Below are 15,348 nucleotides of genomic sequence, written 5' to 3'. Positions count from 1 at the left end.
TCATACTCCAAAATTCCTGCATTTTTCAAATTTTTCTCCTTATTGCATATATACTGCCTGGCAGCTCTAGACAACCTAGAAGTCTTCTGATAGCTCATCGAACTGTTTGCTGAAATCCCAACAAAACCGGAGGAGAAAACACTGCTGCCAAGAGGCGAGAACTCCAATCTCCTCTGCTTTGTACCACCGTCGTCTCGTGAAATGGCGGTACCTAATGAAAACCCGAATCCCTCACAGTGGGCAAAGGTGCATCTCTGAGAGTATCCCTGTTTTTAACGTGGTTCACACATACAATCATAAACTGAACTGCTCTCATACCATCTTTACTGCGAATCCGTGCATAAGCAGATCCATCATCTATTACCTTTGTTTCCATGCGCATCTCTGTGATGAATGGCTGACCAAGAATTATGGGATAAGAGCATGAATCCTGCACAAAGAAATGAAAATCCTCCTCTACATCACCAATAGAAACCCTGACACTAGGACATGCATCATACAAATCACCTGCAGTGTTATTGGCGGCTCTCATATGCCACCCATGCTCTACATCCATAGGCCATCTGTTACTCTCATAAACTCCACGAACTATGAGATTAATCTCTGAACCATGATCCACCAATGCAACATAAGGCACCTATTTCTCTCCAATCTTTACCATCGTCTCTGTAGTTGCCCTAGCCCAATGGCTCTGCGAAAAGTGACTACGCGGTATCAAGACAGGCTCATCAATTTCAGCATAATGCATAGGCTGAACCCTCTTCTCTACCTGCGGAAAAACAGAAGCATTCTCAACCATAACCTCATCCTCATCCTCATCCAACTCCCCAATCAAAACTCCCTGTGTATCAGTGGTAGACAATGCATGTCTTTTCCTCTTCAGGACCTCCTAAAACTGATCCTAAAACTCTCTTTTCAAGATGCCCAAAATCTCAGAAATAGTGAAAGCCACCTCACTGCCAAGTATCTTATCATTAAAGATTTTCTTCATGTCCATAGATGTCTCAATATCGGACATCAGTCTAAACCCTGGCTGCTTTCTCTCTCTAGGCTCTTGCCTCTTTTCTCTCTTTTGAGCATCTTCCATCTGTCGATCTGGCCCTGGTCTTGAAGACGGTCTTGCAGTAGGTGGAGTAACAAACTCACCCCCTCTAGTCTTCTTAGCTGCACTTGGATTTTTTTCATCCCTCTTACGCTTCTCCTCAACAAGTACATCTGCTCCCTGAGACTTAGCCAAATAAGCATAAATAGAGTACCTGTCAACAGGCGAATCCCAACCTGTCTCTGATCTGATGCTAGAGCTTGCACTAGTCAAAACAGTTTGCTGAATTTTTCCCTTGTTTGTAGTCTCCATAGCATAAGTCCATAGCACTGACTGTGTCTCTGATCTCTTCTCAATTTGGACTCCATATGCAGAAGCATCACCTCTAGCTGTCACATAAGAAGTATGCGCAGCCATGTCATCCACTAACTTCTTCATTCCACCTTTACCAAAGTTGGTAGCAAGTGGAGCTCCTGTCTCAGTCAACCAAATCTTACCATCTTGCCCCCAATATACCAAATTCTTCCTCCTTGCATCCTGAAAAGATTCACAATCCCTGCAATGCTGATGGTCCGTACTATCACACCAAATACATCTTCGATCTCTCCTAGGTGCACTAGGAGCACTCCTAGGTGCAATAGGAGCACTAGAAGAAGTAGTAGGCGCAGTCGAAGCAAACTGCTCTTTCAACTTTCCCACCAACTCCGCTTTGACTGACTCCAGTGTCAAATCTGTTATGCCTTTGATTATGTCATCAAGAGAGGTAGGCACTGATGGAGCGGATGGTTTTGGAGCATAAGGTGTAGGCATCGGTCATGGAACAGGAGGAATAGGTGGAGTGGAAACAGTAGGCACTGGCATAGGCCAAGAAACTGGCTGAGGAGGAGAAGAAATAACAGGGATAGAAGCAGGCATAGGAGCTGATGATGGTGTAGGTGTCATGGAACCATTCTGTAGGCGAGTCTTCCATATCCTCCTCTTGGTCAAAGTCGAGACTGCATCCTGAGCATCCTGCAAATCCGTTTTAAGACCCATAGGCTTCGTGCGATCCTCAAGAAGCTCACCCAATTCTTCTTGAAGAGCAGGATCTACAGCTTGCAAGAAAAGTTCAACTTTTTCAGCATCCAATGCTCTTTGTTCAATGGCATCAAGCTGACTATACCTCTCTTCAAATTCTCGAATCAACTCCTTTCGAGCATTAGGCATAGTTTCGTTCAAGCTAATGACAAACTGATGGAGCTCCTAAGACGAAGCCTGAGGTATCTCTTTCATTGGAACATGATACGGAGACCCAATTGATTAATCTCTTGCACCTTAACAAGCTTCAATCCATGCCAGGATTGGCAAGCTACGAGAAACATCACAGTGGTAGAGACATCATCGACAAAACTCGGATGTGCGATGCAGATCAAATTCGCCAGTTCAATGCAGATCAGATTCTGCGGAGATGAGCAGAAGAAGCTCCTGTCTTTCTGACGATGGAGGATGATGATCCAACTCTCCTTTTCCCAAAATGGATGACTGATGGAAAGCCGTCGCTTCTTCTGTCGATTGAACAAATCAAAGAGGGGAAAATATTGTTTAAGCTCCTGGCTATGACGGCTGCCTCAGATTGAATACGATGACTGGGACCGTGATGGTGGTAACAATGATGACGACAACAAAAGGAGAGCTTGCTGTGTATATGCCCCCAATGCAGATAGCGCAAGCCTCAGGTGAAACCGATCTTCCACGAGCTTCTTTGTGTGTTCAATCATCTTTAAAGCCCATTCTCTTTCTTCAGCTTCGTTGCGTCCACAGACTCTTTCACACGTTAAGTCCTTCCTCCTCTGTCACTTTGAATGCAGAGCTAGCACCCTTCCAGACCAGATGACCATCCTTCCCTTCCACACACTCGAATTTTCATCTTCCGCCTACCTTGCACAGCGTATTTGCAAGCCTTCACTCCCTCATAAACCATGTTGATCATCTCAGACTACAATATTGCTTCTTCCCAGCATTCGATCTCCCTCTCCTCAACAAATGCGATCTTCCTCTTATCCCCAGGAACCAAGCAAGTTCCCCAAAAAGCCACCTTATGCTCCTCCCCTCTTCTCCCTGTTTTCGTCATCCCCTTGCTTTTGCGTTTTCTCCCCAAATTGGCTTCCCTCCCAGAACCAGAAAAGCACCCATGGTCCCAGTCGCAGAATTCCGAGGAAAAGCCGCCCCTTTTTTAGCCACTCTTCCTTTTCATAGCATACCACACGCAGAAAAGCGGCCTCCACCTTTTCAACTTCCCGTGCATACCGTAATGCTCGCAAAATAAAGAAGCCGATATGTGTGATCTATAAGTTGAAGTGTTGCATCAGCCATTTTGCATAACACTTGTTCTACCCCAACGGTCCGTTGGATTGACGGATGCCTTATAACTCAGTAAAACTTCAACCACCTTAATATGCCCTTCATTGGCAGCAAGATGTAGAGCAGTCCGCTGGTCATAATCCATGGCATTTGGGGAAGCTCCCTGTCTTAGCACTTTAGCAATTCCATATACATCACCTTTGCTCGCACAATATAGCAGATTAAAAGTATAGTCTGGACACACATTCGTTTGCTTTGAAACTGGCTTATCCTCACCCTTCTTTGGGATAAGCGTATCATGCTTTGAACCAATGCCTGGAGAAGGTACCTCCTCTTTTGCACCATGTGCTTCAAGTATTTCACGAATTTCAGTAAATCCATACTTCCGTGCATAGTTCTGTTCCAACGGTCAACAGGATTGACAAGAGCATTATACTGAAGTAGCAACTCCACTATTGAGCAATGTCCCTCACTAGCGGCAAGATGTAATGCAGTTCTGTTATCATAATCAGCTGCATTTGGTGAACCCCCATCATCCAACACACCCTTCAATGCATTTGTGTCACCTTTGCTTGTCCAATTTCTAGTAATGTCATCTTCTCTATTACTACTATGCATGCTTGAAGGCTAATGACAAATATTGCTTTGCAAGGAATACAACCTTCTTCTTGCATTTGTTTGTAGCACGATAAACTGCTTTCCTTTTGACCTTGCTCAACATAGGCTGAAAGCATCTCATCATGCTCACCACTATGCCTCCAACTCCTCCTCACTATACTCATACACAGAAAATAAATGTAAACACAACAACTAAGTATGTACAAAGTATCAAATCACACACACAACTTTTGGGTGGTTTTCACACCTCGAATGCGCAGCAATACGACATCGTGTGGAGCGTATTGACAAAATGGGCTCCACAATGGACTGTGGTGTCATGGCAAGGTTCGAGCAAGAGAGCCAGCGACGAGAAACGGATTCGAACACGGTTGTGGATGAGATGGAGTATTTTGGGAACTTGCAAAGTATTATTACGGTGGATTACCGTAGCTTCTCCATGATACTATTCGATGTGCAATGGTTCAAAATGGTACTTGGAGGAGTTGGAGCAATAGTTCGACGAGGTCCATCTGGATTTCTCGAAATAGGTTCCGGAAAAAAATGGATGGATTTGCACAACACCTTTGTGTTGCCGGCCCATTGTGAACAGGTGCATAGAGTCATTTGCTTGCTAATTGTAATACGACATGGTTTATGTCACAATGGTTTGAACTCGCTTTGTACGTGTTTGTGAATAGGTAATCTTCTATCCAAACCCTCGACAACCTCGATGGTGATATGTTATACCTTCAACTCCCTGAAGTGCAAGAGTATATGATCAAAGCGATGTTCCGAGTATAGATGAAGATAATATGCAAATAGAGGAGTTGATATTACAAGGGGTGGAGGCCGCCGCAAGCTTGGAGCCCGCATCGGCTAACAATGATGGAAATACAGGAGTCCAATATTTTTTTGAGAACGAGGCAAACTCATTCTTTTGTGGTGACATGTCTGTCGACCTTCTAGTGTATGCGGAGTTGTGTCAGGAGATTAACATGGGACCATAGGATACTTCATTCTTGGAGCATCCACTTACTCAATTCGTTGTTTAGATCTCTTATAAAGGTACATAAGATATGCATTTTAAGAGGGATTTTTTAAAAATGATTTATATTACTGTGCTTTGTATAATTTAAATTGATTATTCTAACACCATTTTTTATCTGTGCAGGTGAAATTTTCAGGATGAGTCGAGGGATGAGCGATGAGGAGTTGCAGGACATCTTCGCACGCATGTCTCCAGTCCAGCTCGCGAGATTCAGAGAGATGGAAGACCAGGAGCTGTCTCGTTCTTCGTCAGGGCACTCTGCTAGATCTGCTTCAGTGCGATCAGATGCTTCAACTTCGAGTAGACGATCTCGACGCTCATGACTTGGGCCAGAGGGAGGGACTGCATCGGGATCAGGGGGATGCTACTGTGGAGACACGGATGTGGTGTCTCCGCCTCGTTGTTCAGCATGAGCTGCATCACCTCCAGGATTTGTCACACCTGTGGGGACGTCTACTCCAATTACTCCGGCTTTTGCGCAGCCGTCAGCAGGTGGCACCCCTTTTGGTGGCACCCCTTTGGGTGCCACTCCGAGAGAGGTTACCCCCGTCGGTACATCGGATGTAGAGGGGTCTCTTGGATATGCCCAGGAGCGTGGATGGAGATGGGAGAGGACCCATCTTAGGCAGACTCCTAGGGGTTATGGATATCTGGTTGATAGTAGGTCAGGAGCCATCATCATGAATGATGAGGGGAGGAGGGTGATGGCTCGCATGAGAGAGTTGTGCCAATAAGTTTTTTGGCACAACGTCCTGGATCATTGGAAGAACATACCGGAGGGGAGCAAGGACTACATAGTAGCATCCTTGCACGAGGAGTTTCTGGTGCCAGCCGCAGTAGATAGATTCTCTACGGGCTGGATGATGGATTGCATGCGTGTATACATGTCACATAGACGATCCGACACACGCAAGGCAATCAAGAGTGGGGCTGCAAAGCCCAAGTGGTTAGATGCAGACGACTGGCGCCGACTGAGGGAGGAGGCTACAGATTCGCCAGGATGTTGGAGTCAGCAGCGCGAGGCAACGAGGGAACGACTCGAGGCCGGAGTGGTCCATCATCTTGGGAGTGGCGGCCACAGGACATATTTGGAGGACTTTGTAAGTTTCTCTTTTGTTTTGCTTGTTTGTTTTTTTGAAATATTCTTTGTACTGACAATCATGTTTCTAATAGTTAGCATTTTGTTTTCTTTGCAGCACTCTATTACAAATCGCGAGCCGCAAGGCCTTGAGACTCGATATGCAAAGAGGCATGGTCTCAATGCATTGATCGACTGATTGTATAGACGCGGCAGCCCTGTAAGTCACTCATCTTTCTTGTCCGTAGTTACCATGAGATATTTGAATGCATTATTGTATGGTGGATTGATGTGTTGTTTCTTTTTCTACAGAATCCATTCGATGCTCCTTTGTGGCGGGACGAGCTTTCGGGGGACGAGGATTTCTAGCTCGCCCTTGGATCCTTGGAGCTCACACACCTTTATTTTTTAGTCGCCTGATCTATGTAGACATTTTCTATGTATTAGTGATATCATGTCATGATTGTACCAATCGCTTTTTATGCGATCATGTATTTATTTCATGTATCAATTTTATGATTTTAGTATACATTCTTTTTGTTTGCAAGCACTTTGTATACAGTAGTGCAGAAACTATTTTGTATGGCTCTCATACAGCACACAGTGCTATATGCCACAAATTTTTTTTCCCTGTTACCGTCGCTATTTGCGTCGCAAATTTACTGCTTGTGTCGCTATTGGCATCGCTATATGCGTCGCAAATAGCGACGCATATAGCGATGCCAATACCGACGCCAATACCGACATTTCTATGGTGTTGTCAATAACAATGCTTTTTGTGACGACGGGGGCAAATTTTGTTATTTGTATTCTCGTTGCTTTAAACATCGGTATAAGGTCTATATCTTGTAGTGAGGGTGAAATAGAACGGAAGGGTGGGAAAGGGACCCCATCAGGGTAAAATGAAATCACGACATAGATGCATGATTAGAACAGGATATATGCATGGGGGTATGCAACATAGACGCACAGGGACGTGTCCCCACACTTAAGACCTCAGCAGGAAGGTTAAATTAAACATCAAGGACTTGGTACCTCACATCAGACCAACCACAAATGTTCCCATACTTAAGACATGACCATTATTGAGAAACAAAAGATGTAGGGTTAGAAAAACTTGGCCCATATAGCCGAGAAGGAATGTCGACTATCGAGGTTGCATCTGGCATCCTCGTGTCGGCTGGAGGAGGTAACAAGGTATCTTCACAACACACGTCCTTTGTCCTTCGTGGCAGGGACCACGCGGAAGCACCTAGGGAGGTGGCTGGTGGAAGGAATCACATGAAGTTTGTCGATAGCGAGGGATATTGCACTCAACTCACGATCACTCAAAAGGATTGAAAGAGCAGACACTTGCCCCATGACTAATATCACTTGAGGAAATAAGGATGAAATCCCAGAGCTCACACCCGGTTTAGAAATCGACAAGGGAATGATGCAGAGGGAGTATACCAGGGTGCACAATTGATGGTGCATCAGTGCATCCAATCCGTCTGGCATAGGTGCAAGGAGAAAGGCCAGGGAGCCTTGCAGTGCAGTGTATAGAGCAGAGTGATGTGTCCTGTGCTGATGGCAGAAACCCAGCCCGTAGGTGCATAGGGAAATGGAAACATACTTGACTCCAATGGTCGTAACATCCCTCAATCCTCACCTCTCGGTAATTGATTGAAGAAACACCAATCACACTCAACCCACCCTCTCTCTCACGCTCGGTTGAAAGATACAGAGAGCAGCCCGTTCCTGAAACCCATTAATGTAATCCTTTCGATCGCTTGTGGAGAGGTTGTATGCCTTGTGTGCATTTGATGGTGCAACTGTGCATCCCACCCTGTGCCGGCATATAGTGCAAGAAGGAAGGCCAAAGAGCCTTATGGTGCAGTGCACAGAAACAAATCGTACTTTGTGCATAGAGAGGCCCATCCCGTGCATGCAACACTGTGTTCACACATCTCACCTCTCATTTGCTTTGAAGGGAAAGACTGGTCACTCACCCCACCCTCTGTCTCACTCTTTGTTAGATACAGAGGGCAGCCCATACTCATGTCCCCATCCTGTTAGGATGAAAGCTCACATCACTCCAGGTGTTGGTGATAAAGATTACGTTGGCTGTTGTTGTCGTCAGGATCTTGAGGACAAGGCGTACCCAGAGAGGCAGCCAACAAATCTCATACTTCAATGATTGGTAAGAAGGGTCGTCTATTAAGAAGGGCAGACGAACTGATATTGTAGAGACAGTGCACCAAGGGAGGTGGCTTCAAATTACTTGCTGAAAAGGTTCTGTTGGTGAGTCAGCTATCCTGAACTACGGAGTGTTACTACCTTTTCCACAATCAGCTTCTCACCCAAGGGTATGTCCACATTTTCTTGGAACGAGGCCTATTATGACAGGGAATTTCTTCCTTTTCTCTCATAACAGTTTCGTTTGTTTTTGTTATTTTCTTCTTCTTTTCTTTTCTTTTCCCTTTTTTTATTTTTTTATTTTTTTTCTTTTGTTTTTTTTTCATTAAGAAAGAGAATGGTAGAAATACCATATGTCAGGACCAACCTCGCCACCGTTGTTGGATCAGACAAGAAGAGAACAATGTCGGGTTGAGATGTTTCTGCACGGAGATAACAGAACAAGACCGCCTCATGAGGAGAATCATAATGGCTATTAGAAGCACGATGAGAAGGACAGTGCGATGCCCAAAAGGGAAGGGGTAGGTCGACTGTGATTATCAAGATCCCCAGGGAGGGAAGTACTTCTTCATATGATAGCCATTGATCAGGAAAGGATCATCAGAGGCATCGACAGTCTGTACCTGAGCAGAGCCGTTAGGATTGACGGACATTACTTTGTACGGGCCCATCCACCGTTGTTGAAGCTTGCCAGGAAACTTGCCAAATCTCGAATCATAGGCTAGGACAAGATCACCTTCTTTGAACTCCTTCTGCTTGATGAAACTGTCATGATAGGCCTTGCGTCGCGCTTGAGTGGTTTCCATGCACTGTAGGGTCATCCATCATCTCTCATCCAAGCATTCCAAGTGCAGGAGATGGTGTTGCAGTGACTCATTATCTCCCAAGCGTTCTTTAACTGCCACTCGCAAAGAGGGCAATTCCAGCTCAACAGGGAAGACAGCTTTTGTACCATACACTAGCTAGAAAGGGGTCTGTCCTGTTGTTGCCTTATGGGAGGTTCTGTATGTCAAGATTGTGGGAGAGAAGGAAGGAGTCTCACTTGTAGCTTTCTTGCTTGCACAATGGGGGAATACACACAAAGGTGGAGGCTGAAAACAGTTTTCCTCTTCTTAGTTGTGCAAGCCAAAAGAACTCAAGTACATAGAAATAGAAGAACCCTATATATGGGTCTCAAACCAAACTCAACTAACTAAGGTGGAATACTAACTGAGCCATGAACTAGAGTAGATAAGGATAGCTGTCATCTAGCTATTATTCATGGGTGGTGTACCAACCGCATCTACAACTGACAAGTCGATGACATAAATGCACAACGGTCACCCTGGCATATCATGAGTGAAGCTCGATATCTCAACACTCCCCCTCGAGCTCAAACCCAATTCTTGCACATCAAGCAAGTCTCTGAACTTGCGCAACTTCTCTGTGCCCAATGCTTTCATAAATATGTCAGCTACCTGATCCTCTGTGCTGACATAAACTAGATCAATAAGACCTAGCAAAACCCTCTCCCGCACATAATGATAATGCACCTCAATGTGCTTTGTTCTAGCATGATAGACTGGGTTATTTGCCAAGTGTATACTACTCATGTTGTCACAATAAATGACAACTGGCCCATCTGTAGGCTGATGCATATCATAAAGTAGCTTATGCAACCAAGCTTTCTCACATGCAGCCATTGCTGCGCCCCTATACTCAGCCTCTGTGCTTGACAAGGCAACTGTAAGCTGTTTCTTATTGCTCCAAGTGACTGCAGCACTCCCAAAAGAGAACACATATCCACTGGTAGATCGTCTATCAGAAATACTACTAGCCCAATCAGCATCAGTGTATCCATGCAACTGTATCCGAACCCCAGTCTCATAAAGTAGTCCAAACTGCAATGTGGACTTCACATACCTGAGTATGCGTCTAGCAGCATCCAAATGCGGTTTCCTTGGAGCCTGCATAAACTGACTTACCAATCCAACAACATAGCTCAAATCTGGAATGGTAATAGTCATATAAATCAAACTTCCTATTATGCGTCTGTACATAGTAGGGTCTTCCAAAAGCTCACCTGCATCTGCGCTCAGCTTCACATTCTGCTCCAAAGGAACTGAAATAGGCTTACAGCCTATCATCCCATATTTGGACAGCATGTCCAATCCATACTGCCTCTACAAGAACCGTATCCCAGTTGGTGATCTAATCACCTCAATGCCCAAGAAATAACGCAGCTCTCCCAAATCCTTCATCTCAAACTTTTGCTTCAATAGCATTTTCACATGAAGGATATCTTCATCACTGTCACTTGTCATAATCAAATCATCAACATAAATGACAAGTAGCATAATACCTTTCTCTATTTTTCTCACATAAAGTGAAAAATCTACCTTGGAAATCTGAAAGCCAATAGTGACAAGATACTATCCTATCTTGTCAGACCATGCTCTAGGTGCTTGCTTCAAGCTATACAAGGCTTTCTTCAACCTGCAAACAAACTTAGGATAAACAGCATGCACATAACCTGGTGGCTGCTCCATATAGACCTCTTCTTGCAAATCACCATGCAAGAAGGCATTCTTTACATCCATCTGATGTAAAGACCATCCCTTTGATGCAACCATAGCAATGACTGCTCTTACAGTTGCCATCCTTGCAACCGGACTGAATGTTTCTTCATAATCAATGCCATATGTTTGTGCATACCCCTTGACTACTAATCTTGCCTTGTATCTATTCACAGAACCATCTGCATTGTGTTTCACCTTATAAACCCACTTACAAACAATTGCAGTATTATCTTTAGGCAAAGGTACAAATTCCCATGTAGCATTTGCTTCCAAGGCATCCATTTCTTCATCCATGGCTTTCTCCCATTTTTCTTTTCCCATGGCTTGTCAAAAGAAGTCGGTTCTAGTTCCTGTATCACTTTGACCATATATGCATAGTGAATGGCTGTAAATCCATCATATTTCAGCCTATCCACAGGATACCTAGCTCTGGTAGACCCAGGCAAAGTAGGTTCACTCCAGGTGCTCTCAAAACATCCCTGGTCTTCCTTACTCTAGGTGTAACAATAGAAGGAATACCCAACTCATCATCAATTCTCTGTTCAGAGCCACTGGATTCACCATCCACATAAGAGTGACCTGCATTCACATCAAACATGGGCTAATCTACCTTCTCTTTTCCTTTTCGTGATACCTGCATACTACTATCTGCATTGCTTTGAGAAGATTTTCCTGATCTCAATCTGCCTATCCATGGCGAAGAATGTGAATCACTGCTAGAGGACGCTCTAGGTCCACTAATATCTTGTGACTGTTGCTGTGAATTCTGTGTAGAATTACCATTTTGTGCATCTACATTATCAATCACATTTACTAGTTTATACCAGCTACTCATCTCATCAAAAACAACATCTCTGCTCACTGTAAACTTACGAGTAGAAGGGTTATAGCATCTATACCCTTTTTGCTGCAGAGAATAACCAATAAAGATGCACTTCTCATCTTTTGGATCTAACTTGGATCTCAACTCATCTGGCACATGAACATAGGCAATGCAACCAAAAATTTTCAAATGAGAAATATCTGGTTTCCTACCAGTATACCTCTCCTCTGGAGTCATGCCATGTATTGCTGCAATGGGAGTCCTATTCATTATGTAGACTGCTGTAGCAACTGCCTCAGCCCAATAAAAATCTGGCAGGTCTTTTTCATTGAGCATGGCACGAGATACCTCTCCAATATGCCTGTTTTTTCTTTCTACAATTCCATTTTGTTGTGGGGTATGACTGCATGAATATTTCTGCTTTATGTCATGCTCCTGTAGGAACCTTGCAAACTCATTTGAGAGGTACTCTCCCCCTCCATCTGACCTTAGGCATTTTATTTACAGGCATGTTTCTTTTTCAACCATAGCTTTAAGAGCTTTGAAATGCCCAAAAACTTCACTTTTCTTTTTCATAAAATACACCCAAACTTTTCTGCTATAGTCATCAATAAAAGTGACAAAATAATGACAGCCAGCTTTAGTAGTCCACACATCAGAGTGGATTAATTCCAATGGCTTCTTACTCTCTTGAACATGTCTAGGAAATGGTTTCCTTGCCTGTTTTCCAAATTGACAGGCTTCACATACCTTATGCATTTCTACAACCTTGAATTTAGGCAATCCTGCAACAATATTTTGGACTTGCATTGATTTAAGTCGCTGTACATTAACATGACCAATGCGTTTATGCCAGATATCAATATATGCAACTACACCGGTCCCATGTGCAAACATTGCTGCACTCAATTCAGGCAATTCTGCATCCAACGTAAACATTCTGCCCTTTTTCTTTCCTTTTGCTATCAAGCGATCTTTATTTTTCATATCCTCAACAAAACATCCATGAGAATTAAATCTGACCTGCAAGCCCTGCTCAACCATTTGACCAACAGAAACTAGGTTCTTGGTGATATTCCGGACATGAAATACATCCAACAGGTATTTCTTTTTTCCATCCTGCATAGACAAAGGAATTTTTCCAATCTGCACAATACGATGTGCAGTATCATCATCAGTCGCCATAAATCTTGGTTTTTCCATTTTCCTTGCATCCTACATCCATTCTGCATGACCTGTCATGTGGTTTGATGCACCTGAGTCAACATACCACACATCGTTGCTTTCTTCTGCACTTGTCACAGAATTGGTCATGTGATGCACCATAAACAAATGCTCATTTCTGTCATCACCCTGTCTACTAGAAGATGCATAATTTCTTTGTTGCAATTTTCCATTCATGATGTCATTCTGCTTTTTATAGCAGTCTTTAGCTATATGACCCATTTTACCACAGTAGTAGCATTCAACATTGTTGTTTGCATTTTGGCCTCTTTGCCATCCACCACAACCTCTTTGGCTCCCCCTGCCTCTAGAGTTACCACGTCCTCCTCCATAGGACTGGTTTTCTTGAGTTTGCTGCATATTCTGATTTCTACCACGGCCTCCAGATCGGCCTCCTCTACCTCTGCCTCTACCTCTTCCAGAATTTGAGTAGAAGACAGCTTCTTTTGAAGTTCCTCCTGAAGAAGATGCACAACCATTTCTCTGCTCCTCAGAAATTAGAAGAGCAATCAACTCCTCAAAATCAGGAAATCTTTCACGGACGGAAATGGATGTTTGGAACTGTGCATAATCCTTTCCTAGACCATTCAATGTCACAGAAACTAAATCATCATCTTCCATTGGCGACCCAATGGAAGCAAGTGCATCTGCAATCTTCTTCACCTTCATGTGGTAGTCATTGATGCTCATACTTTCTCTTTGCACATTGTGCAACTCTTGCTTGCGCTACATTTTCCTGGCTTGCGTATTTGTGCTATACATTTTTGACAAAGTATCCCATGCCTCCTTTGGCGTACTTGCATCTTGAATATGCACAATCATAGAGTCTGAAATGTTGATAGACAGCCAGTACATAACTTTTCTGGCTCTCTCATGCCATGCTTTAAATGCCTGCATTTGCTGTTGATTGGGAACATCTGGAAGAACTGGTTCTTCTTCATTTCCTGCAACAAATTCCCAATATCCTTTTCCCATAAGGAAATTCGTCATTCTAAACTTCCATGCTTGGAAGTTGTTCTTGTCAAGCTTTTCAGTGACAATCTGTGAAAGAGAATCAGACGCCATTACAGAACACTGCAAAAAATTCTATCACTGCAAAGAACACAGCTTCAGCCTCACAAGGGCAAATCTGCAAAACTGACGAAAGTGGTATTTGACCACACAGTCACTTCCTAGTGACGATTTTGCATCAACAGGCAACAAGGATGATTCTGTAACTCCCAATGTCTCTGCGCACTGGCATACGATGCAATTTCTACAAGAACTTTTCACCGACCTGTAGAACAGTGGTCGCATAGCATAAAACAGGGCCTTTTCCTGAGTGCGTGCAAAAAACTTCCATCTCCAAAACAGGCCCCGAAATGGCCTCAAATCAAAAAAACAGAGCAACCATGGGCTAAAGCCCTGTCACGCAGTATATACTGCCCTCTTGCTACACCGCGAAGGGCGTCTCAATCTGAGACAATGCACTCTTGCACTTTCTGGCTGTGCTACTATAGAGACTTGCTCCCAAAATAGAAAAATGAAAGCAACACTGGTCCTCTTACCAGAACACCACGAACTTGGTTTGCTTTCTTGAGCTCCTTACCATGAACAAGGCTCTGATACCATGTCAAGATTGTGGGAGAGAAGGAAGGAGTCTCACTTGTAGCTTTCTTGCTTGCACAATGGGGGAATACACACAAAGGTGGAGGCTGAAAACAGTTTTCCTCTTCTTAGTTGTGTAAGCCAAAAGAACTTAAGTACATAGAAATAGAAGAACCCTATATATGGGTCTCAAACCAACCTCAACTAACTAAGGTGGCATACTAACTGAGCCACGAACTAGAGTAGATACGGATAGCTGCCATCTAGCTATTATTCATGGGTGGTGTACCAACCGCATCTGCAACTGACAAGTCGGTGACATAAATGCACAACGGTCACCCTGGCATATCATGAGTGGAGCTCGATATCTCAACACTGTATACCCAGAGGGCCTCTGCAAGTCGATCGTCCCAGTCGCGACTATGTGTGGCAATTGTTCTTGTCAGAATCGAGCAAATGATATGATTGGGGACTTCAACTTGGCCGTTGGCTCTGGGGTAATAGGGAGTGGACTTGAGATGGCAGATCTTATATAGTTCAGTCAGCTCCTCCATGATTTTATTAAGGAAATGAGTATCTCTATCACTTACCAGCTCAAGGGGACTGCCAAAACGGGTGATAATATTCTCGTACATGAACAGGCCGACACTATTACCATCATCCCGCTTCATGGCTTTAGATTCACACCACTTTGTGACATAATCCGTACATACTAGGATGTATCTGTTTTACTTCCGTCTAGTAGGTGGATCAATGGGACCCACGAAATCAATCCCCCACTTCTCAAACGGCTTTAAGGGAAGGATGGATTGCAGTGGCATGGCACTTGTTTTGGTGGGTTTCCCCATTCGCTGACAAGCATCACATCTC

General features: G+C 43.9%; 1 pseudogene; it reads right to left on the bottom strand.

Moving 5' to 3' along the window:
• Nucleotides 1-3,386: 3,386 nt before the first annotated feature.
• Nucleotides 3,387-15,348, bottom strand: part of LOC148013316 (uncharacterized) — a 74,606-nt pseudogene continuing 62,644 nt past the window's right edge.

This window comes from Lygodium microphyllum, chromosome 26 (genome assembly GCF_053477565.2).
Source record: "Lygodium microphyllum isolate KBCC chromosome 26, Lygodium_microphyllum_v1.1.10, whole genome shotgun sequence".
Lineage (NCBI taxonomy): Eukaryota > Viridiplantae > Streptophyta > Polypodiopsida > Schizaeales > Lygodiaceae > Lygodium > Lygodium microphyllum.
The sequence above is the reverse complement of the archived record's forward strand: the minus strand, read 5'-3'. Positions and strand labels throughout refer to the sequence as shown.